We start from the raw sequence: 27,005 nt of genomic DNA, 5'->3' as shown, positions 1-27,005 counted from the left end.
CACCACACAAGTATTTTCTTAACATACAGATTACACAGACAGAGTACTTTCTTTAGAAAGAGTTACTTTTTAACCAGTGCAAGCAGAACCAGGAAGGTAGACTGTAAGGAAAGTAAGAGCAAACTGAAACACCTGGGCCCTGTACACCTAGGAAACCCAATGCATGTTGCTGTGTATCTTAATTATAGCCACTTCCAGCTGATTAGGTTGTCACTCGCTGAGAGGGAACGGAGAAGCATGTAGAGCTAAAAAAGTTGAATGTGCAAATTCTCATGCATGCCTGCAAAACGATCGACTACAGTTTCAAGGTAGTTCTTCTGGTAGTTTCTTTTAAATTGCTAGTATAGCAATATTACGTAGGCGTTCATCGCCCATATTGGGCCCATAGAGGGGAAATGCCTGGGAAATGCCATGTAGCCTGATCCTAGTAAGTCCTAGCCGGTGGCCATAGAGACCCAAAGTCTGTCTGCGAGGGCAGTGAGGGCTGGTAGCGCCTAGATCTGGTTGGTGCCTAAGAGGTCTAGGAGGCCCCCATCCTCTCCCTTGCAAAGAAACAGTGGGCACTCTTTTCAGAGCAGTGTGGCAGACAGAAATTAAACAGGGTAAACCTTTCATACCATAGGAATACAACAACCCTGTAAGGTAGGTTAGGTGGAGTTAATATATGTCCAGCAGTAGTTAATGGATGCCTAATAGACTTGGCTAGAGTCATTATCTTAAAAAAAAGAGTCTGCTCTCAGCAATTCAATGTAAGCTTCCAGAATTCCCCACCCCACAGTCAACCAATATTTTTTTGAAAGAAAAAGAAAACTCCATGCATTCCCTCTCACAATTCAGCATAAGCTTATAGAACACCCCCCCACTCCATATAAAATACAAACACCTCCTTCTTCAGGCATTCCGTCTCACAACAATTCAGCATAAGCTTGTTGAACCCACCCACCCCCGGCACCACACACATCTATTAATCATCCTTCTCCAGGAATTGCATTCCCTCTCAAGATTCAACATGAGCTTCAAGAGAATTTCACTCCCCCACAACTGGGAAAAATTGTAGGGCCAAGCCAGGCCCTCATCTATAGGACAGCTGAATGGCTTTGCATTGAATTTTAACCCATTGTGGTTTTTTTGTGCTGATTCAAATTAGTCAACGTGCGTCACAGTGCAGCAGCAACAGTGATTTATATTGCGCGTGCTTGATGCTGCGCAACTTCTCCCCTCCACAACAGGCCTTGCTCTTATTGGTCGGGTGCTAGTGGGGCTTTTTTGAGAGCCTTCTCTAGCCTCTGGTAAGCTCCAGCTGCAACCACAACAAGCTTCTCTTCCCGCCTCTCTCTCTTTCCAGTGGTTTTATTTCTGGCCCTGCAAAACCTGAGAGGCTCTGACAGCTTCTCTGCGGCCGTAACTTCCTGCAAGCCCGGCCCTTCCCTCTCTCACACAGCTGGCAACGCGTCCAAAACCACTCACATGAAAAATCGAGCGGGGGTGGGGGGAAGGATCAGCAGAACAGAACAAGAGCGAGAGGGAGGGAGGGAGATTCATCCCGGGCACCTGTACCTTTAAACAGCTGAATAAGGGGCAGGATGTCAAGTGGGGCTGGGGTGCCATGCAAGGAAGCGGTGCAGAGGTTGCATTTCCACCCGTCCTGCAGAAATATTTTTAGAATCATGAAGCCAGAAGGGATGATGGAGATCTTTTAGTGTCCACAATACAGGATGCAGCTAAATACCTCCACTGAAGGAAAGCCACATGCACACACACACGTGCGCACATGTGCACACACATGGGGGAAACGAACGAGGCAGCAGACGACAGTGAATGGGGACGGCTCACTTGCTGCCTGTTTGCCATCTTTGTTGTCAAATTCAAGTTGAAAGAGGTGGGAAGGATGGAGGCAGCCAATAGGTGGAAAGGAGGGAAATCGGCCAATCACATCGGAGGTTAGCCTAAAAGTCACGGTAAAATGGAAATCCAAATATGCACATTATCGTGGATAAAAGCCATCGCTGCAGCGGATCGACGGCTGCGTCATGTGTCCAAAGTCGAGACTCTGTGCATTTACCTCAGTGTAAAGAACCCGTTTAGATGCGCCCCAAGAGAAGGAAGGCTGAGGAGATCCTCCATTTTATTTATTTATTTTTATTTCATTTATATCCCACCTTTTATCCTCCAAGAAACCCAAGGTGGTGTACATAATCCTCCTCTCCACTTTATCCTCACAACAACAACCCTGTGAGGTAGGTTGGGCTGCGAGTCTGTGACTGGCCCAAAGTCACCCAGTGGGTTTCCGTGGCCAAGTGGGGACTAGAACTCAGATCACCCTACACCCAGTCCAACATCTTAGCCACTAAGGCTGCCATCTTTCCACATTCCTTCCCAGGGTCGACCCAAGACATTTTGCTGCCCGAGGCAGAACAGCAAGTGATGCCCCCCCCCCCCCCAGCCCCACACCAGCTCAAGACATGGTCCATAATAACAAAAGTCAGACACATTGTTTTGGCACTTGAGGCCAGTCAACAAAAGCTTATTATGCTATAATAAATTGGTGAGTCTTCGAGGTACCACAAAACAGTTTGTGGCTTTTGAACACAAAAGCAGAAGAGCTCCCTCTGCTTCTTCACATCTATTCACCTTTCCCTAGCAACTGCCAGCCCCTTCTGTCAAGGAGGGATATGCATCCATCAGAGCCTGGCCTCGTGGATCATGCAAGGAGCAGCTACAGTCCAGAAAGATGCTTTCAGAGACAAGGAGATCCAGACACACTCAAGCAAGCCAAGCCAAGCCACACAACACAACACACACACCTTGCCCTTAGATTAAACATTGCGGCTCACATGCTGGCTGGGGCATACTATTTATTATTATTATTATTATTATTATTATTATTTATTACACTTGTATACCATCCCATAGCTAAAGCTCCCTGGGCATAAGATTAAAACAATTAAAAAACAATATGCAAAATTTAAAACCATAAAAAAATGCAGCATACACAAAAACATACATAAGATTAAAACAATTAGAAAACAATATACAAAGTATAAAACCACAAAAAATACAGCATACACAAAAGCACAGATCTAAAAACAACTATAAACAATTAGGAATTGTAGGAGTTATTTCGGTCTATGCCTTTAATTTATCATTTCATTCTAGCATGAGCTAGATTGAAATAGGATTTCTTTTTGTTGCCCTGATGCTGAACACAGTTACTTCAGAGTAAGCACAGTATTTTTTTTGTTATAGAAAAGTTTTTTTAAAAAAAATAAATTTAAAAATAATCATCTGTCACCTTGTACAGAGTTTTCCCATGGAAAACCTGGCTGGTTCAGTGTTGCGATCATTTCACTGTGACTGAAATCCAGTTATGCAGGGATGGTGTAAAAGCTGGAACAGAACAGAATAGGCTGGAATGACCCCTTTATATATTAAAAAACCACACCAAAAACAGTGGCATGTTTTAGAAATACTTGACAACAATATTTTCGGACTAAAACTCTTGCGATATTATTTCACTATAAACCCCATAACTCCCAGAACAACCTCCGGATCAGAATGGGATGGCCCGGAACAGCCTCTTCCGAAAGAGTGATATCAACCAAACTCACCAGTCACACATAACTCCATGGCAGGGATGCAATAAGCCACAAAACGTCCAGAAAAAATGCATTCCGATACCAGTTCTGGGCCATGGTCTGTATTGTGCAAAAGGGCTGGAACGGCAGCTTCCAAGTGAACCAACTCAACCAAACTCACCAGTCACACATTACTAGGTGGGATAGGTGTAATACAATGCAATAATTCCAGAAAAAGCCCATTCCGGGCCATAGTCCATAATGCACAAAATGGGCCGGAACGGCAGCTTCCAAGTGAGGGGAGTCAACCAAACACACCAGACACACAGTACTAGCTGAGACTGATATAATAACCTTCAAAACCATATTCTAATACCAATTCTGGGCCATAGTACATATTCTACATATTGCCCAGAATGGCAACTTCCAAGTAAACCAATCAGCTTCCAACTCTTTTGGGAAATAGCCCAGTCTGGCCAGATCTACAAAGACAATTTCTAACAGAGTTTGTTGCTTGTTTACTACTCCTTCTACTCAGGAGTAAAGATGTAAAATTTCTGGAAACTTTGAAGCCATGGGAAAAAAAACATTTCCCTCCCCCCCAGAAAAACCAGAATTTTTTGGAAAAATTGAAATAATGCAGTATTAGCACTTTTTACAGATTAAAATTTAATCAGACTCATTTTCTGAGCTATAGTCATCACTAACAGTTACAGGCTCTGCTTCAATGGCAGTGCCCCCTAGAGGCAGAAATACATGGACAGATAAGATGATTTTTACTTTGGATCAATCAATAGGCCCAGATGACGAGCTTTTGTCCTTTTCAGATTTGGATTAATTTACCTCTAACACCAGCATTATACTATGCAATCACTGTGAATTGCGTGCAAAGGTCTCCGAAGTTTTCCAGTTTATAATCTTCTTTTATTGTGAAGTACTCCCATGCATCCTGCTTTAATTGCGCTTCTTAGCCAAAAGAAGTGAAATATTTGGTGCACAGAAAGTACGGTTCTTCCAGTCATGCGAAAGCACATCGCTCAAATTTCAACATGTGTTTTCATCCATCGTGTTCAATGTGGTGTACTGTGGCCGTGTTTTCAAGGGCAGTATTGCTGATGAAGGAGAGGGGTGTGCCAATTCAAATCCTTTCCTCCTCCTGCTTCTGAACTTCCCCGCTCCCTCCTGGCAGGAAAACAGGAGCAGCTAATCCCTGACTTGAACAAGCAAAAAGCAGCAGCAGCAACCCTCACTGACATATATACAAATCAAGTGAGACAGGACAGCAAGGGAAGAAAGGAAGGTAGGGGGAGAGACTCTTTAGCTCTGTGTGTGTTTTTAACTTCAAAGCATGTGGAAGTTGCAGTAGGCAGCACACACACACACACACACACACACACACACGGGACGTACTAAAACAAAGGACAATGCTTGCCCATAGGGAAACCATACTTGCCCATAGAGAAACCATACTTGCCCATAGGGATGCATTGAAAAGGGCTTGTCCATAGGGAAACATAGGACAGAATTCTCCATAGAGAAACCATACTTGCCCATAGGGATTCATTGCAAATCCCTTGCCCATAGAAAACAATGGGACAGAATTCTCCATAGAAAAACCATACTTGCCCATAGGGATTCATTGCAAATCCCTTGCCCATAGGGATCCATGGGACAGACTTCTCCATAGAAAAAACATACTTGCCCATAGGGATTCATTGCAAATCGCTTGCCCATAGGGAAACATAGGAAAGACTTCTCCATAGAAAAACCATACTTGCCCATAGGGATTCATTGCAAACCGCTTGCCCATAGGGAAACATAGGAAAGAATTCTCCATAGAAAAACTATACTTGCCCATAGGGATTCATTGCAAACCGCTTGCCCATAGGGAAACATAGGAAAGAATTCTCCATAGAAAAACCATACTTGCCCATAGGGATTCATTGCAAATCCCTTGCCCATAGGGATCCATGGGACAGACTTCTCCATAGAAAAACCATACTTGCCCATAGGGATTCATTGCAAATCGCTTGCCCATAGGGAAACATAGGAAAGAATTCTCCATAGAAAAACCATACTTGCCCATAGGGATTCATTGCAAATCGCTTGCCCATAGGGATCCATGGGACAGACTTCTCCATAGAAAAACCATACTTGCCCATAGGGATTCATTGCAAATCGCTTGCCCATAGGGATCCATGGGACAGATTTCTCCATAGAAAAACCATACTTGCCCATAGGGATTCATTGCAAACCGCTTGCCCATAGGGAAACATAGGAAAGAATTCTCCATAGAAAAACCATACTTGCCCATAGGGATTCATTGCAAATCGCTTGCCCATAGGGATCCATGGGACAGACTTCTCCATAGAAAAACCATACTTGCCCATAGGGATTCATTGCAAACCGCTTGCCCATAGGAAAACATAGGAAAGAATTCTCCATAGAAAAACCATACTTGCCCATAGGGATTCATTGCAAATCCCTTGCCCATAGGGATCCATGGGACAGACTTCTCCATAGAAAAACCATACTTGCCCATAGGGATTCATTGCAAATCGCTTGCCCATAGGGATCCATGGGACAGACTTCTCCATAGAAAAACCATACTTGCCCATAGGGATTCATTGCAAATCGCTTGCCCATAGGGATCCATGGGACAGATTTCTCCATAGAAAAACCATACTTGCCCATAGGGATTCATTGCAAACCGCTTGCCCATAGGGAAACATAGGAAAGAATTCTCCATAGAAAAACCATACTTGCCCATAGGGATTCATTGCAAATCGCTTGCCCATAGGTATCCATGGGACAGACTTCTCCATAGAAAAACCATACTTGCCCATAGGGATTCATTGCAAACCGCTTGCCCATAGGAAAACATAGGAAAGAATTCTCCATAGAAAAACCATACTTGCCCATAGGGATTCATTGCAAACCGCTTGCCCATAGGGAAACATAGGAAAGAATTCTCCATAGAAAAACCATACTTGCCCATAGGGATTCATTGCAAATCCCTTGCCCATAGGGATCCATGGGACAGACTTCTCCATAGAAAAACCATACTTGCCCATAGGGATTCATTGCAAATCCCTTGCCCATAGGGATCCATGGGACAGACTTCTCCATAGAAAAACCATACTTGCCCATAGGGATTCATTGCAAATCCCTTGCCCATAGGGAAACATAGGAAAGAATTCTCCATAGAAAAACCATACTTGCCCATAGGGATTCATTGCAAATCGCTTGCCCATAGGGTTCCATGGGACAGACTTCTCCATAGAAAAACCATACTTGCCCATAGGGATTCATTGCAAATCGCTTGCCCATAGGGATCCATGGGACAGACTTCTCCATAGAAAAACCATACTTGCCCATAGGGATTCATTGCAAACCGCTTGCCCATAGGGAAACATAGGAAAGAATTCTCCATAGAAAAACCATACTTGCCCATAGGGATTCATTGCAAATCGCTTGCCCATAGGGATCCATGGGACAGACTTCTCCATAGAAAAACCATACTTGCCCATAGGGATTCATTGCAAACCACTTGCCCATAGGGAAACATAGGAAAGAATTCTCCATAGAAAAACCATACTTGCCCATAGGGATTCATTGCAAATCCCTTGCCCATAGGGATCCATGGGACAGACTTCTCCATAGAAAAACCATACTTGCCCATAGGGATTCATTGCAAATCCCTTGCCCATAGGGATCCATGGGACAGACTTCTCCATAGAAAAACCATACTTGCCCATAGGGATTCATTGCAAATCCCTTGCCCATAGGGAAACATAGGAAAGAATTCTCCATAGAAAAACCATACTTGCCCATAGGGATTCATTGCAAATCGCTTGCCCATAGGGATCCATGGGACAGACTTCTCCATAGAAAAACCATACTTGCCCATAGGGATTCATTGCAAATCGCTTGCCCATAGGGATCCATGGGACAGACTTCTCCATAGAAAAACCATACTTGCCCATAGGGATTCATTGCAAATCCCTTGCCCATAGGGAAACATGGGACAGATTTCTCCATAGAAAAACCATACTTGCCCATAGGGATTCATTGCAAATCGCTTGCCCATAGGGATCCATGGGACAGACTTCTCCATAGAAAAACCATACTTGCCCATAGGGATTCATTGCAAACCGCTTGCCCATAGGGAAACATAGGAAAGAATTCTCCATAGAAAAACCATACTTGCCCATAGGGATTCATTGCAAATCGCTTGCCCATAGGGATCCATGGGACAGACTTCTCCATAGAAAAACCATACTTGCCCATAGGGATTCATTGCAAATCGCTTGCCCATAGGGATCCATGGGACAGATTTCTCCATAGAAAAACCATACTTGCCCATAGGGATTCATTGCAAACCGCTTGCCCATAGGGAAACATAGGAAAGAATTCTCCATAGAAAAACCATACTTGCCCATAGGGATTCATTGCAAATCGCTTGCCCATAGGGATCCATGGGACAGACTTCTCCATAGAAAAACCATACTTGCCCATAGGGATTCATTGCAAACCGCTTGCCCATAGGAAAACATAGGAAAGAATTCTCCATAGAAAAACCATACTTGCCCATAGGGATTCATTGCAAATCGCTTGCCCATAGGGATCCATGGGACAGACTTCTCCATAGAAAAACCATACTTGCCCATAGGGATTCATTGCAAATCGCTTGCCCATAGGGATCCATGGGACAGACTTCTCCATAGAAAAACCATACTTGCCCATAGGGATTCATTGCAAATCGCTTGCCCATAGGGATCCATGGGACAGACTTCTCCATAGAAAAACCATACTTGCCCATAGGGATTCATTGCAAATCCCTTGCCCATAGGGAAACATGGGACAGACTTCTCCATAGAAAAACCATACTTGCCCATAGGGATTCATTGCAAATCGCTTGCCCATAGGGATCCATGGGACAGACTTCTCCATAGAAAAACCATACTTGCCCATAGGGATTCATTGCAAACCGCTTGCCCATAGGGAAACATAGGAAAGAATTCTCCATAGAAAAACCATACTTGCCCATAGGGATTCATTGCAAATCCCTTGCCCATAGGGAAACATAGGAAAGAATTCTCCATAGAAAAACCATACTTGCCCATAGGGATTCATTGCAAATCCCTTGCCCATAGGGATCCATGGGACAGACTTCTCCATAGAAAAACCATACTTGCCCATAGGGATTCATTGCAAATCGCTTGCCCATAGGGAAACATAGGAAAGAATTCTCCATAGAAAAACCATACTTGCCCATAGGGATTCATTGCAAACCGCTTGTCCATAGGGAAACATAGGAAAGAATTCTCCATAGAAAAACCATACTTGCCCATAGGGATTCATTGCAAATCCCTTGCCCATAGGGATCCATGGGACAGACTTCTCCATAGAAAAACCATACTTGCCCATAGGGATTCATTGCAAATCGCTTGCCCATAGGGAAACATAGGAAAGAATTCTCCATAGAAAAACCATACTTGCCCATAGGGATTCATTGCAAATCCCTTGCCCATAGGGATCCATGGGACAGACTTCTCCATAGAAAAACCATACTTGCCCATAGGGATCCATTGCAAACTTTTTGCCCCATACCCCTGGGAAGAGGTGGAGACTGACTCTCAAATCTTTGGGAGAAATTTAGAGAAAAGCATTGACATCACCGCTCATTAGAAGTCGAAGTGATGCTGCCTCTCTTGCGGGAAACACATAACACAAGAAAGTATTTCGGGATGATGGCTGTACTTGCCAGAAACATTCTTTTAACAAAAGATGACCTTACATACTAATTACTGTTTTTAAAAACAGGGGTGCAGGTTGGAGTTCAACAATAGGACCGCATTGCATGTCCATTGCCAGGTATCATTCTTGCCATGTAACATTTGTATTGTCCTCAACCCCAATTCCTTTGTCTTTATCCCATCTTTGCTTGAGATGGGGGGATGAAGACACCTTTATTTTTTTTGCTGCCTAAAAATGGAGTCAGTATAATATGGAGTCGCAAGAGAGCTACTTTGTAACAAGGAAGTGAAGGCATCCTGGGAAACTGCAGAGCAATGGAGAGTTGTTTATTGGGTTGTTCCATAGATTGTGCTACATTCCGTATTGTTTTACTATGTTTTACTATGATTTTATTTTATTAGATTGTAAGCCTATGAGGCAGGGTCTTGGTATTTACTGTTTACTCTGTACAGCACCATGTACATTGATGGTGCTATATAAATAAATAAATAAATAATAATAATCCAGGGTTATACAAACAAATCAAATGTTTATTACACTAAAGCCCCTCCAACAGCTTAACAGAGATCTAAACAGGCAACCACACCTTGTTTCCCCAGAGTTCCAGTTGGTTTCTCTTAAAGAGGCAGTAACACATTTTTGTGAACCGCCCAGAGAGCTTCGGCTATTGGGCGGTATAAAAATGTTAAAACAACAACAACAACAACAAAAAACAGGGACGGTGTAAAAGCCGGAACGGAACGGAACAGGCCGGAACAGCCCCATTATATTGAAAAAACATACCAAAAACAGTGGCATGTGTTAGCAACACTTGAGAACAATATTTTAGGACTAAAACCATACCAATATTATATCACTATAAACCCCAAAACTCCCAAAACGACGTCCGGAACAGAATGGGATGGCCGGAACGGCCACTAGGGAACGAGCGATATCAACCAAACTCACCAGACATGCATAACTAAATGGCAGGGATGCAATAAGCCCCAAAAGTTGCCCCGAAACCACGTTCAGACACCTGTTCCGGGCAAAAACACGTGTTGCGCAAAATAGGCCGTAACGGCAGCTTCCCAACTAGGAAAGTAAACCAAACTCACCAGATGCATATGACAAGGTGGGACAAATATAGAAAGCTCCAAAAGTTGCCCCCAAACCACGTTCAGATACCCGTTCCGGGCAAAAACGCGTACTGCGCAAAACGGGCTGTAACGGCAGCTTCCCAATGAGGTAAGTGAACCAAACACACTGATGCACATGACTAGGTGGGACAAATATAGAAAGCTCCAAAAGTTGCCCCGAAACCACGTTCAGATACCCGTTCCGGGCAAAAACGCGTATTGCACAAAACGGGCCGTAACGGCAGCTTCCCAATGAGATAAGTGAACCAAACTCACCAGATGCACATGACAAGTTGGGACAAATATAGAAAGCTCCAAACGTTGCCCCCAAACCACGTTCAGATACCCGTTCCGGGCAAAAACGCGTACTGCGCAAAACGGGCCGTAACGGCAGCTTCCCAATGAGGAAAGTCAACCAAACTCACCAGATGCACATGACAAGTTGGGACAAATATAGAAAGCTCCAAACGTTGCCCCGAAACCACGTTCAGATACCCGTTCCGGGGGAAAACGCGTACTGCGCAAAATGGGCCGTGAGTTTGGTTCACTTACCTCATTGGGAAGCTGTCGTTACGGCCCATTTTGCACAATACACTTTTTTGCCCGGAACGGGTATCTGAACGTGGTTTGGGGGCAACTTTTGGAGCTTTCTATATTTGTCCCACTTTGTCATGCGTATCCGGTGAGTTTGGTTGACTTTCCTCATTGGGAAGCTGCCGTTACGGCCCTTTTTGAGCAATACGTGTTTTTGCCCAGAACGGGTATCAGAACGTGGTTTTGGGGCAACTTTTGCAGCTTTTAATATGTGTCCCACCTAGTAATGTGCGTCTGGTGAGTTTGGTTGACTTACCTCATTGGGAAGTTATCGTTATGGTCCTTTTTGAGCAATACGGACTTTTGCCCGGAACGGGTATCTGAACGTGGTTTCGGGGCAACTTTTGGAGCTTTCTGTATTTGTCCCACCTAGTTATGTGCATCTGGTGAGTTTGGTTCACTTATCTCATTGGGAAGCTGCTGTTACGGCCTATTTTGCGCAATACACGTTTTTGCCCGGAACAGGTGTCTGAACGTGGTTTCGGGGCAACTTTTGGGGCTTATTGCATCCCTGCCATTTAGTTATGCATGTCTGGTGAGTTTGGTTGATATCGCTCGTTCCCTAGTGACCGTTCCGGCCATCCCATTCTGTTCCGGACGTCGTTTTGGGAGTTCTGGGGTTAATAGTGATATAATATTGGTATGGTTTTAGTCTTAAAATATTGTTCTCAAGTGTTGCTAACACATGCCACTGTTTTTGGTATTTTTTTTAATATAATGGGGCTGTTCCAGCCTGTTCCGTTCCGTTCCGGCTTTTACACCGTCCCCAAAAAACATATTAACAGTACAAGGCAAAGCTTTAGACAGACTCATAGTGCTACTCCCCCTACTGGGTGGAGTCAGTCTTCATCATACCAGTTTCTGGAACCCAGGATGAGACTTAATGTAAACTTTGGAGGCTTGTTTGCAGTTTCTACTTCATTGCAGAACCTCTGATCTTACTCTTCTCAAAGTCCTACCATCCTTTCAACTATCAGCACCTAACATCATTCTTGGACCTTCTCATTATCACTGTGAGAGCATGCCAACAAGTACAGAGATGAGAGACTGTCATGATACAGGTATGGATTCATGCAACAACCCATATATGACTGGTCGGACAAGAGATCTTCCAATGGAAGAAGTGCTAGCTATTCTCAGGAGAGAAAACCTAGATGAAAGTAAAATTATTTCATTACCACCTGTGCTGCCAAAGGGAGGGGAGGTGTTTGTGTACTGTTCCTCCTCCCCTGTTCATGAGCATGATTATCGTTTTGACCAGTACAGATGGGTAGCAAGGGGGTCAAACTTCCATTGACAAAGGTTGCACCCCCCAGCAGTATTGAAAAGGTACTACTACCTAAAGGACCCAGATGGATCCTGGAAAGATTTACTGCATGGTTTCAAGAGATATGTCTTCTGCCTCAGGGAGTGCACAGATTCTAGGAAGTTATATGTTATCCACTATTTGGGTGATGAAACATTACACCAACCTTCCAGTCATGGTAACAGGAAGCATTCAAAGAAGCCTTTTACTGGCACTATGAAGCAGGTTTTAGAAAAAATGGACATTGCATTGGAGTCACACAAAAAGCCATTGAAAGCCTATAAACATTTACAATCAATTGCATCAATGAACAGTTCTCAAAGACATATGGCCATTGATCGTCCACGGAATCTCAAACAGGTGCAAAATGCATCATACAAACTGAACCAGAAGGATCGACTTGGCAATGATGAAATATTCAACCTTGTGGAACTCTCACATCATCTTGAAAATTTTGTCATGAAGTTTATCTTTATTCCCAGTCTCGCTGTTTCATTTGGACATCCCGATGTCATTGCTGAAGCACAAACTCTCCTCTCTCTCTCAAATAAAGATCCATCTTTGCCACAACTTGTGTCCTATGATACCACTTTCAAACTTGGGGATTTCTATTTATCCCCCCTAGTAATGAGAAACATCATTTTAGAAGGAGACCCAGTACTGCCTGTTGCATTTCTCCTACATACCAAGAAATTTATGGCGTGCCATGAAGATTTTCTGTGTGGAATAATTTCAAAACTGGGAAGAGACAACATGGAAAAAATACCATTTGTAACAGACCGAGAAAGGGGTATTGTTCAACCTTTGCAAGAGAAATTCCCTCAAATTCCAAAGGTATATTGCAGAAATCATATTCTTAGAGATGTTAGGATGTGGGTAAAGCAGCATGGTGGGAGAAAAGATGATTTGATCGTTTTAAAAGACACTGTGGCACAATTGCTAAATTCATCATCTGAAAAACAATATCAGAAGAGATATGGGGAATATAGTGTGCTGTGGAGTCAACCTTTTAAGGAATATTTTGATAAAGAACTGAATGATTGTATTCCCAAATATGCTGCAAAATTCCACACTCAGAATTATGCTGCATTCAGAAATGACATAACTGCAACCAATAACATCAGCGAGAGCATGAACAAATTAATTAAGGATGAGATGGAGTGGAAAGAAATGCCAGTTGACACTATGGCACTCACAATGTACTATATGCAAACGTATTTTCTGTATGAGTTCAAACGAGCATATTGTGGTCTGGGAAACTATTCTCTAAAGCAGCAATTCTCACACCTACAGAAATCACCCCAGGAGGTAGAATTCCCTCCATTTTATACTATAGAAACAATTATTGAAAATATTAAATCCATCCAGGATCAAAACCCTCCCAGTACAGGTGTGGAAAAGGCAAAGGGTTATCGCATGACTCAAACATCTCTGGCTAAGGTGTGCAAGGAATCTGGAGGAGTTCATCTTTGCTGTCAGTCGGGCACCTTCACTGTCCGTGATGTTTACAGTGCTAAAATGCAAGCAGTTACACTTTACCCGCAACCTGCATATTGTTCCTGCGGCAGTTCAGGGCAATGTTATCATATTATTGCAGCTCTAATGTCAATTCATTGCACAGAAAGAGTTGATAAACACACATATTCCCTATCTGCACTCATGAAAAGAAAGAGAGGTAGATCAAATAAATCTGGAAGGAAGAAACCAAAATCTGGTGACTATGACTACAGCATAAATCCAGCACCTGATTCCATTGCCTGTATGTCATTTCTTGAACATCCTCTTCCAAGTAGCCCCAAGATCACTGACACAATCCTCAATATTTCAGAAGTTGAAGGAGCAGATTTCAGTGTGGCTTCACAGGAGGCTTGGTTGTCAAAACATTCAACACCAAAAAAGAAAGCCATAAAACAACACCAAGATACAGCACATGGGAAACCATGGAATGCAACACCCAGTGAAAAAGACCAAAAATACCTGAGAAAGCTGCCCACTGTACTAAAGGAATCATTACATCCTAGAAAATGGGTGTTAGATGAAGTTATTGATGAAGCGATTTGCAATTTCATCTGTCAGTACCAATTAAAGGATAAAATCCTACTCTGCCCGACATACATATATAAAAGTGTTGCTTTGGGCAATGCAGATGTATTCTACAGTTTCCTGGATACAAATCTTGCTCTTAACAAAGACTTTCTGCTGATACCATTCAACACTGATATTGTGGGTACTGGTCAACATTGGCTACTTGGTATTATAATTTTCAAAACAAAAGAAGTAATTATAGTTGATTCAATGAAAAACAGAGAACGATCAAAGCAGCATGGACACATTCTCCTTTGTATTGCAGCTTCATGTTATCAGGTAGCCCAGGTGCCATTAGAGATAGACTGCAAAGACTGGAAGGTGTTTCTGTGTGAGGATATACCACAACAAAGGAATTCCTATGACTGTGGAATTCACACAGTTTTAAATGCATACACAACCATATCTGGGGAGGAATGTAGCACCATAAAAAGTAATACAGCAAGGTCTTGGATAGGGATACAGGCGGGCATGCATCAGAATTGTGCCTGCAAGAAAAGGAAGTCAAGGAAAAGAGTTCCCATCTACACCAAAATGCATAAAAAATTACTAAGAATATCTTCAGCTGTGGAGGTTGTGGAGGCACCATTGTTGACATATCTATTACAGTTGACAGACAAAGAGGAAAGTAGATGGTCTACATGTCCCCAAGCTTCCTGCAAAGGAACCTTTGGATCAGGTGACACAATGGTTTTCTGTTGCATTTGCAGGACATGGTATCATGTAGCATGTCTGGGACATAAAGTGGTTCCATTGCCAGACTACTACATTTGTAAACAATGCAATCCCTAAAGGTATGTCATGGCGCCATGCATGTAGGGGTTCCTGCACTGTGCTCATGGAATGATACAAGGGCAACAGAGGGAGACAGGGGCAACGGACTAAAAAGACAGACTCGAGATAAGACAAACTGTGCTAAAGAAGGGGGGTTGTTAGTAAAAGTTATGAAAATTGTGTTATGTGTTTCTCCGTTTAAAAATCAATACAGAAAATGTTCAGAAACAAGGTAAAAAAGTAGAGCTCCTTTCTCTCACCCAAAGCTTGTCTGTGCGTTTACATTGTTTATTTATTTCAAATATTTTTATACTGCCTTTTGAGGAAAACCCCTCCTCAAGGCATTTAACAAAACAAAATTTTAAAATGCTAATACAAAATACAATTAACAACTTTTAACTTCCCTTCTTCTTATTCTTTCTCACCTTTCATGGTCCAGCCTTACTCTCTAACCAACTCCCACTCCCACAAGTAACTATACCCTATGTATTTTTTATTTTTTTAATTTTATTTAAGGATTTTTATGCCGCCATTCAGCCAAAAAAGGCTCTCATGGCGGCTTACAAAAGTATTTCTTGACAGTCCCTGCCCACAGACTTACAATCTAAAAGACATGACACAAAAGGAAAGGGGATTGGGAGGGAGGAGGAGGAGGGGGGGGGAAGAAAAGCAAATTCAGGCACTACAATCTTAGTTGGAAAGTTCAGCAGTTACAGGTGACAGCAGGAGGGAGGGGGCTCTCAGCTGGAGCTGGACCCAGGCACGGTGGAGAGGTGCCTGGCTGCTGCTTCCTCCCTCACTGGTGGCCTCTCCAGAGACAGTTGGTAGCAGGAGGGAGGGGGCTCTCAGCTGGAGCTGGACGCAGGCACGGCGGAGAGGTGCCCGGCCGCCGCTGCCTCCCTCACTCCCCTATGTATGTGGGGAACTGCTGCTGCATCAGTCTTGTGAAAAAGCTGAGGTTTTGCCATGGCAGTTGGTAGTCAAACAAAGAGATTCTGAACAAGCTGTAGCACCTGGACCAATCTGAGAGTGGGTTGGAACCCACAGGTGAATCCCGACCCACAGTTTGAGAATCACTGTCATGGAACACTACCTATGCTGCCTGCCTGTGCCTCCCCTTTCCTTTTTAAAGACACTTACATCCCACTTAATCATTAAAAAAATGTGATATATAGCAGAAATACACTCAATAAGAGCTGTGAAAAATACCGAAAAACCATGAAGGGCAAAGAATAAAATAAACAGAATAATTAAATATAATTATAATGGAATCAAAGTAGCTAAACATAGCTTATCAGATTAAGCCTCCAGGAATAAAATAAAGTCTACAGGAAATGTGTAAAATAAGTGAATAACAAGGAAAACACTTTTCCCAATAGGCAAAGAGTTTTCTATGACAATGTTTCCTTGCCAAGGTTACAGAGGTTGCTACATTGTCCTATGTCTACCTATGGACAGGTATATTGAACATATGGTGAGACACTGGGCTCATTAACACCAAGAAGAATATTCCACTATGAAAGCAGTACATCAAAGGGAGGAATCACACTAGGGCTTTTTAGCAGTATTGAAGTACACTGACAACTGTTGGGGCCCATTGACACATATCATATTTCACTTTCTTACCACTTTTATAGTGTTATATCCTGATTGGTGTAGATATATTATGGACCCCAACAGTTGTCAATGAACTTCAGTACCACTATAAAGCAGTAGTGTAGATACCGCAGTGCACTTCAATACTGCTATAAAGCAGTGGTGTGTCTCCTGCTTTTTATATACCACCTTCACATCACTTCGATACTGGAATATCATGCTTGGTGTGGATGAGCACACTATTCTGTTTCCCGATGGGCAAGTATAGTTTTCATTTGGGAATGTACTGTCCTATATATCCCTAAAGGCAAGTATGGTTTTTCTATGGAGAATTCTTTCCTATGTTTCTCTATGGAAAAGCGATTTGCAATAAATCCCTATGGGCAAGTATGGTTTCTCTATGGCTAATTCTGTCCCATTGTTTTCTATGGGCAAGCGGTTTGCATTGGATCCCTATGGGCAAGTATGGTTTTTCTATGGAGAATTCTTTCCAATGTTTCTCTATGGGCAAGCGGTTTGCAATGAATCCCTATGGGCAAGTATGGTTTTTCTATGGAGAAGTCTGTCCCATGGATCCCTATGGGCAAGGGATTTGCAATGAATCCCTATGGGCAAGTATGGTTTTTCTATGGAGAAGTCTGTCCCATGGATCCCTATGGGCAAGGGATTTGCAATGAATCCCTATGGGCAAGTATGGTTTTTCTATGGAGAATTCTTTCCTATGTTTCCCTATGGGCAAGCGGTTTGCAATGAATCCCTATGGGCAAGTATGGTTTTTCTATGGAGAATTCTTTCCTATGTTTCCCTATGGGCAAGGGATTTGCAATGAATCCCTATGGGCAAGTATGGTTTTTCTATGGAGAAGTCTGTCCCATGGATCCCTATGGGCAAGCGATTTGCAATGAATCCCTATGGGCAAGTATGGTTTTTCTATGGAGAAGTCTGTCCCATGGATCCCTATGGGCAAGGGATTTGCAATGAATCCCTATGGGCAAGTATGGTTTTTCTATGGAGAATTCTTTCCTATGTTTCCCTATGGGCAAGCGGTTTGCAATGAATCCCTATGGGCAAGTATGGTTTTTCTATGGAGAAGTCTTTCCTATGTTTCCCTATGGGCAAGGGATTTGCAATGAATCCCTATGGGCAAGTATGGTTTTTCTATGGAGAATTCTTTCCTATGTTTCCCTATGGGCAAGCAATTTGCAATGAATCCCTATGGGCAAGTATGGTTTTTCTATGGAGAAGTCTGTCCCATGGATCCCTATGGGCAAGGGATTTGCAATGAATCCCTATGGGCAAGTATGGTTTTTCTATGGAGAAGTCTGTCCCATGGATCCCTATGGGCAAGCGATTTGCAATGAATCCCTATGGGCAAGTATGGTTTTTCTATGGAGGATTCTTTCCTATGTTTCCCTATGGGCAAGCGGTTTGCAATGAATCCCTATGGGCAAGTATGGTTTTTCTATGGAGAAGTCTGTCCCATGGATCCCTATGGGCAAGGGATTTGCAATGAATCCCTATGGGCAAGTATGGTTTTTCTATGGAGAATTCTTTCCTATGTTTCCCTATGGGCAAGCGGTTTGCAATGAATCCCTATGGGCAAGTATGGTTTTTCTATGGAGAATTCTTTCCTATGTTTCCCTATGGGCAAGCGATTTGCAATGAATCCCTATGGGCAAGTATGGTTTTTCTATGGAGAAGTCTGTCCCATGGATCCCTATGGGCAAGCGATTTGCAATGAATCCCTATGGGCAAGTATGGTTTTTCTATGGAGAAGTCTGTCCCATGGATCCCTATGGGCAAGCGATTTGCAATGAATCCCTATGGGCAAGTATGGTTTTTCTATGGAGGATTCTTTCCTATGTTTCCCTATGGGCAAGCGGTTTGCAATGAATCCCTATGGGCAAGTATGGTTTTTCTATGGAGAAGTCTGTCCCATGGATCCCTATGGGCAAGGGATTTGCAATGAATCCCTATGGGCAAGTATGGTTTTTCTATGGAGAATTCTTTCCTATGTTTCCCTATGGGCAAGCGGTTTGCAATGAATCCCTATGGGCAAGTATGGTTTTTCTATGGAGAAGTCTTTCCTATGTTTCCCTATGGGCAAGCGATTTGCAATGAATCCCTATGGGCAAGTATGGTTTTTCTATGGAGAAGTCTGTCCCATGGATCCCTATGGGCAAGGGATTTGCAATGAATCCCTATGGGCAAGTATGGTTTTTCTATGGAGAAGTCTGTCCCATGGATCCCTATGGGCAAGCGATTTGCAATGAATCCCTATGGGCAAGTATGGTTTTTCTATGGAGGATTCTTTCCTATGTTTCCCTATGGGCAAGCGGTTTGCAATGAATCCCTATGGGCAAGTATGGTTTTTCTATGGAGAAGTCTGTCCCATGGATCCCTATGGGCAAGGGATTTGCAATGAATCCCTATGGGCAAGTATGGTTTTTCTATGGAGAATTCTTTCCTATGTTTCCCTATGGGCAAGCGGTTTGCAATGAATCCCTATGGGCAAGTATAGTTTTTCTATGGAGAATTCTTTCCTATGTTTCCCTATGGGCAAGCGATTTGCAATGAATCCCTATGGGCAAGTATGGTTTTTCTATGGAGAAGTCTGTCCCATGGATCCCTATGGGCAAGCGATTTGCAATGAATCCCTATGGGCAAGTATGGTTTTTCTATGGAGAATTCTTTCCTATGTTTCCCTATGGGCAAGCGATTTGCAATGAATCCCTATGGGCAAGTATGGTTTTTCTATGGAGAATTCTTTCCTATGTTTCCCTATGGGCAAGCGATTTGCAATGAATCCCTATGGGCAAGTATGGTTTTTCTATGGAGAAGTCTGTCCCATGGATCCCTATGGGCAAGCGATTTGCAATGAATCCCTATGGGCAAGTATGGTTTTTCTATGGAGAAGTCTGTCCCATGGATCCCTATGGGCAAGGGATTTGCAATGAATCCCTATGGGCAAGTATGGTTTTTCTATGGAGAAGTCTGTCCCATGGATCCCTATGGGCAAGGGATTTGCAATGAATCCCTATGGGCAAGTATGGTTTTTCTATGGAGAAGTCTGTCCCATGGATCCCTATGGGCAAGCGATTTGCAATGAATCCCTATGGGCAAGTATGGTTTTTCTATGGAGAAGTCTGTCCCATGGATCCCTATGGGCAAGGGATTTGCAATGAATCCCTATGGGCAAGTATGGTTTTTCTATGGAGAAGTCTGTCCCATGGATCGCTATGGGCAAGCGATTTGCAATGAATCCCTATGGGCAAGTATGGTTTTTCTATGGAGAATTCTTTCCTATGTTTCCCTATGGGCAAGCAATTTGCAATGAATCCCTATGGGCAAGTATGGTTTTTCTATGGAGAAGTCTGTCCCATGGATCCCTATGGGCAAGGGATTTGCAATGAATCCCTATGGGCAAGTATGGTTTTTCTATGGAGAAGTCTGTCCCATGGATCCCTATGGGCAAGCGATTTGCAATGAATCCCTATGGGCAAGTATGGTTTTTCTATGGAGGATTCTTTCCTATGTTTCCCTATGGGCAAGCGGTTTGCAATGAATCCCTATGGGCAAGTATGGTTTTTCTATGGAGAAGTCTGTCCCATGGATCCCTATGGGCAAGGGATTTGCAATGAATCCCTATGGGCAAGTATGGTTTTTCTATGGAGAATTCTTTCCTATGTTTCCCTATGGGCAAGCGGTTTGCAATGAATCCCTATGGGCAAGTATGGTTTTTCTATGGAGAAGTCTGTCCCATGGATCCCTATGGGCAAGCGATTTGCAATGAATCCCTATGGGCAAGTATGGTTTTTCTATGGAGAATTCTTTCCTATGTTTCCCTATGGGCAAGCGATTTGCAATGAATCCCTATGGGCAAGTATGGTTTTTCTATGGAGAAGTCTGTCCCATGGATCCCTATGGGCAAGCGATTTGCAATGAATCCCTATGGGCAAGTATGGTTTTTCTATGGAGAAGTCTGTCCCATGGATCCCTATGGGCAAGCGATTTGCAATGAATCCCTATGGGCAAGTATGGTTTTTCTATGGAGGATTCTTTCCTATGTTTCCCTATGGGCAAGCGGTTTGCAATGAATCCCTATGGGCAAGTATGGTTTTTCTATGGAGAAGTCTGTCCCATGGATCCCTATGGGCAAGGGATTTGCAATGAATCCCTATGGGCAAGTATGGTTTTTCTATGGAGAATTCTTTCCTATGTTTCCCTATGGGCAAGCGGTTTGCAATGAATCCCTATGGGCAAGTATGGTTTTTCTATGGAGAAGTCTTTCCTATGTTTCCCTATGGGCAAGCGGTTTGCAATGAATCCCTATGGGCAAGTATGGTTTTTCTATGGAGAAGTCTTTCCTATGTTTCCCTATGGGCAAGCGATTTGCAATGAATCCCTATGGGCAAGTATGGTTTTTCTATGGAGAAGTCTGTCCCATGGATCCCTATGGGCAAGCGATTTGCAATGAATCCCTATGGGCAAGTATGGTTTTTCTATGGAGAATTCTTTCCTATGTTTCCCTATGGGCAAGCGATTTGCAATGAATCCCTATGGGCAAGTATGGTTTTTCTATGGAGAAGTCTGTCCCATGGATCCCTATGGGCAAGCGATTTGCAATGAATCCCTATGGGCAAGTATGGTTTTTCTATGGAGAAGTCTGTCCCATGGATCCCTATGGGCAAGGGATTTGCAATGAATCCCTATGGGCAAGTATGGTTTTTCTATGGAGAATTCTTTCCTATGTTTCCCTATGGGCAAGCGGTTTGCAATGAATCCCTATGGGCAAGTATGGTTTTTCTATGGAGAAGTCTTTCCTATGTTTCCCTATGGGCAAGCGATTTGCAATGAATCCCTATGGGCAAGTATGGTTTTTCTATGGAGAAGTCTGTCCCATGGATCCCTATGGGCAAGGGATTTGCAATGAATCCCTATGGGCAAGTATGGTTTTTCTATGGAGAATTCTTTCCTATGTTTCCCTATGGGCAAGCGGTTTGTAATGAATCCCTATGGGCAAGTATGGTTTTTCTATGGAGAAGTCTTTCCTATGTTTCCCTATGGGCAAGCGATTTGCAATGAATCCCTATGGGCAAGTATGGTTTTTCTATGGAGAAGTCTGTCCCATGGATCCCTATGGGCAAGCGATTTGCAATGAATCCCTATGGGCAAGTATGGTTTTTCTATGGAGAATTCTTTCCTATGTTTCCCTATGGGCAAGCGATTTGCAATGAATCCCTATGGGCAAGTATGGTTTTTCTATGGAGAAGTCTGTCCCATGGATCCCTATGGGCAAGCGATTTGCAATGAATCCCTATGGGCAAGTATGGTTTTTCTATGGAGGATTCTTTCCTATGTTTCCCTATGGGCAAGCGGTTTGCAATGAATCCCTAAGGGCAAGTATGGTTTTTCTATGGAGAAGTCTGTCCCATGGATCCCTATGGGCAAGGGATTTGCAATGAATCCCTATGGGCAAGTATGGTTTTTCTATGGAGGATTCTTTCCTATGTTTCCCTATGGGCAAGCGATTTGCAATGAATCCCTATGGGCAAGTATGGTTTTTCTATGGAGAAGTCTGTCCCATGGATCCCTATGGGCAAGGGATTTGCAATGAATCCCTATGGGCAAGTATGGTTTTTCTATGGAGAATTCTGTCCCATTGTTTTCTATGGGCAAGCGATTTGCAATGAATCCCTATGGGCAAGTATGGTTTTTCTATGGAGAATTCTTTCCTATGTTTCCCTATGGGCAAGCAATTTGCAATGAATCCCTATGGGCAAGTATGGTTTTTCTATGGAGAAGTCTGTCCCATGGATCCCTATGGGCAAGGGATTTGCAATGAATCCCTATGGGCAAGTATGGTTTTTCTATGGAGAAGTCTGTCCCATGGATCCCTATGGGCAAGCGATTTGCAATGAATCCCTATGGGCAAGTATGGTTTTTCTATGGAGGATTCTTTCCTATGTTTCCCTATGGGCAAGCGGTTTGCAATGAATCCCTATGGGCAAGTATGGTTTTTCTATGGAGAAGTCTGTCCCATGGATCCCTATGGGCAAGGGATTTGCAATGAATCCCTATGGGCAAGTATGGTTTTTCTATGGAGAATTCTTTCCTATGTTTCCCTATGGGCAAGGGATTTGCAATGAATCCCTATGGGCAAGTATGGTTTTTCTATGGAGAATTCTTTCCTATGTTTCCCTATGGGCAAGCGATTTGCAATGAATCCCTATGGGCAAGTATGGTTTTTCTATGGAGAAGTCTGTCCCATGGATCCCTATGGGCAAGCGATTTGCAATGAATCCCTATGGGCAAGTATGGTTTTTCTATGGAGAAGTCTGTCCCATGGATCCCTATGGGCAAGGGATTTGCAATGAATCCCTATGGGCAAGTATGGTTTTTCTATGGAGGATTCTTTCCTATGTTTCCCTATGGGCAAGCGGTTTGCAATGAATCCCTATGGGCAAGTATGGTTTTTCTATGGAGAAGTCTGTCCCATGGATCCCTATGGGCAAGGGATTTGCAATGAATCCCTATGGGCAAGTATGGTTTTTCTATGGAGAATTCTTTCCTATGTTTCCCTATGGGCAAGCGGTTTGCAATGAATCCCTATGGGCAAGTATGGTTTTTCTATGGAGAAGTCTTTCCTATGTTTCCCTATGGGCAAGCGGTTTGCAATGAATCCCTATGGGCAAGTATGGTTTTTCTATGGAGAATTCTTTCCTATGTTTCCCTATGGGCAAGCGGTTTGCAATGAATCCCTATGGGCAAGTATGGTTTTTCTATGGAGAAGTCTGTCCCATGGATCCCTATGGGCAAGCGATTTGCAATGAATCCCTATGGGCAAGTATGGTTTTTCTATGGAGAATTCTTTCCTATGTTTCCCTATGGGCAAGCGATTTGCAATGAATCCCTATGGGCAAGTATGTTTTTTCTATGGAGAAGTCTGTCCCATGGATCCCTATGGGCAAGGGATTTGCAATGAATCCCTATGGGCAAGTATGGTTTTTCTATGGAGAATTCTGTCCCATTGTTTTCTATGGGCAAGGGATTTGCAATGAATCCCTATGGGCAAGTATGGTTTCTCTATGGAGAATTCTGTCCTATGTTTCCCTATGGACAAGCCCTTTTCAATGCATCCCTATGGGCAAGTATGGTTTCTCTATGGGCAAGTATGGTTTCCCTATGGGCAAGCATTGTCCTTTGTTTTAGTACGTCCCCACACACACACCCTTAAAAAAAACCAACTCGCTGGTTTCTGGAACCTTAAACCATTTTGCACAGCAGGCAGCTCAGGAGCAAGCAGTCCCAGGCATCCAAGGGGGGAAGCCGCAGAGGTTTCCCTTCCTGCATACCCTACTGGCTCCCGGTCATTCTTTGTATTGATTTCTTGCCTGTTTTGGGAGTCCACTGCTATACACGCCACTCAACTCTTTTTCACCATCTTCAACACAAATTCTCTTTTTCAATCCCAGAGAATGAGCCCAGGTTGTATTAACAATGGAAGAATGCCTGCTTCCTCCTGAGTAGGCATTTTCAGCTTATAAGAAATGTGGCAAATGCACCCTCCTTGCCAGCAACACCCTCATTTTTAAAGATAAAGAGATCCAAATGGGCACAGTGGCAGGTCTTAAGTAGGTCTTTCGGCATACCCAATTATAATCAGATTGGGTCATCCGTTGATTTGTTATGATTATAGCCCAGTAGTACGAAGGAGCAGTGTTCCACCCTTTTGATAGTTCAAAGCTGCCGACAGACAGGTCCACGCCCAGCCTCCCCTAAACCAATCCCCCGGGAAGCTTTCACAGTTTTCATGCCAAAGAAGAAAGAAACCCACTTTTCAAGGGATTGCAACCAGATGCTCCTCCTTTGGGGGCGGTATTGCAAAAGAGAAGTTTCCCCTGCGGTGGGGCAGCATCAGAAGAGGCTGGGCACACACATTACAGTGGGACAGGCTAGATCCCTTGCTTGGTTTCGGAGAAATTGCAACCAGCCAGCAGGGATCAGGAAGGCTTGGGGCGAATGGAAGCGTGAGCTTTAACACACCATTGATAGTGATCAGTGCCCATACACAGGCAGTTCATGGGAGGGGGAGGGAGGTTTTCCAGCAGGATCAATGGAGGGGGAGGTGCAAAGGAGATCAATGGGCGGAGGCGATGGCAGGATAAGAACAATGCTACAGGAGACATGTAAAGAGGCTTGGGACTTACAAGCGCTCAGGTATAAGTTTTCAAGCTTTCATACAGTATATAACCACTATATAACCAACCAGGGATAATTCGAGGTAGAACCACAATAAAAGGGTATGTGGGATGAAGACTTATAGCACAATGGCAATACTTGCAATTGCAACACTTGCTGGAAATGATGATAATTCTATATACACAATCTATGGTTTCTTTTTTGTTTTCACGATGTATTTTATGTTTTGTTTGTTGATATTCACAATAAAAATAAAAAAGAAAAGAAAAGAAAATGTCAATGGTTTCCTTATGCACAAATCATGGAATGGTTTAAAATAGACAAAAAGAATTGTGGATTTGAGCAACTGAAATTTGAATTTGAAATGGCGTTATGTACAAATGATGAACATGTTATCTCAAAGATGTATAAACTTTTATTAAAGTACAAGACAGAGGATGAGGAGGTAAAAGATTGTATGATAAAATGGGCTCAAAACTTTGGATACAACATCTTAATGGAACAGTGGGGGAAGGGTTTAAAATTTACATTATGTTTGAGACTTAAAGAGAATTTCTATAAGATGATATACAGATGGTATATGTCTTCTGTAAAGTTAGCTAAAATGTGTAGGGGTGTCTTGGGAAACTGTTGGAAATGTAAAGAAGAAGGAACCTTTATCATCTTTGGTGTACATGTGTTTTGGACTCAAATACATTCTTTAACTCAAAAAATACTAAAGACTAATATACAAATGAAACCGGAAACTTTCCTACTGGGACTAATGGATAAACAGTTAAAAGATAAAGCGGGAACATCATTTCTACATATGACAACGGCAGCGAGACTGTTGTATACACACAAATGGAAGAACAAAACGACACCAACAACGGACGAGTGGATGTTGAAGATGCTGGAATTGGCAGAGAAGGCAAAACTCACATCGATAATGAGAGAAAGGTCTACATCTACGCTTATATCTGATTGGAAATCTCTGATATAATTTTTGCAAGAAACAGAAATTATGTATTTGTCTGTGGATTCGATGTATGAGATATAGTTAAGACAGACGAAAGAAATGAATCTGATTATTGTGTTAAATGTAATTTTTTAAAATTCGGTAAGAAACAGGGAGAAACGATGTATTTGGTTGTGGATTCAATGTATAAGATATAGTTAAGACAGAAAGAAGAAATGAATTTGATTCTGTGTTAAATGTAATTAAAGAATGAGAGAAGATAGTTCACATTTCTGATATGAAGGAAGCCGGAGGTACACCTTAACCTTGGATATTCTTATTGTATTTTTGTGTGTATTTTAAGTTTGAATTTCTGTTTGTATTTTATGTAATGACTTTGTGGTATGTGTATCTATGATGTTTGAAATAATAAAATCATTTTAAAAAAAGAAAAAGAAAAAAGCCTTGAGCAAGACCAGCCCAGGAGGGAGGGAGGCATGCTTCCCCCATGCCAACAGGCATTCCCTTCCTCTCACACCCCACCTCAGTGCTCCAAAGGCCCACCAGACAACTAAGGGCAAAGTTGTGCTTGCTGCTGCATGAATTAAGCGGCCACTTCTTATCCACCCCCACCCCACTACATTTTAAAATAAAAGAGATGAACAAGAAAGGAAGCCTCCACAATGAAGGACAGTTGTGAGTGATCCCCTTTCCTGAGTTGCCTCAGTTCTGTGCAGTTGAAAAAACAAACAAACAAAAGAATAGAATGGGCGGGGGGGGGTAGGGTTGAGAAAAACTGTTTGAGAAAAAACAGCAGGCAGGGACTCGAGCTCACCCCCCTCCCCCAGCAATGCTGCTGCCCACCTCTCCTCCATTACTTCGCCCTCCTGCACATCAGGTGCTTCCCCCTTCCCCCTCAGTGGATGCTCCACCCCCCCCCCCCAAACCTGGCCTATTGACATCTTGAAGACGGACCTTTGTGTTGGCTCAATCAAGGGCTGCAGCAGAACCGTTCAAGTGCTGTAGGTATATATGAAAAAGTGCCTTTCCTTCCAGTA

The 27,005-nt window shown here is 43.0% G+C and overlaps 1 long non-coding RNA gene across 1 annotated transcript in view; it reads right to left on the bottom strand.

The window, feature by feature from the left end:
* Nucleotides 1-27,005, bottom strand: part of LOC134398598 (uncharacterized) — a 37,896-nt gene that overhangs the window by 1,215 nt on the left and 9,676 nt on the right. The window lies entirely within an intron of this gene.

The sequence above is a fragment of the Elgaria multicarinata genome, chromosome 5 (assembly GCF_023053635.1).
Source record: "Elgaria multicarinata webbii isolate HBS135686 ecotype San Diego chromosome 5, rElgMul1.1.pri, whole genome shotgun sequence".
In the NCBI taxonomy this organism is placed as follows: Eukaryota; Metazoa; Chordata; class Lepidosauria; order Squamata; family Anguidae; genus Elgaria; species Elgaria multicarinata.
This window is presented reverse-complemented; position numbering and strand designations above follow the sequence as displayed.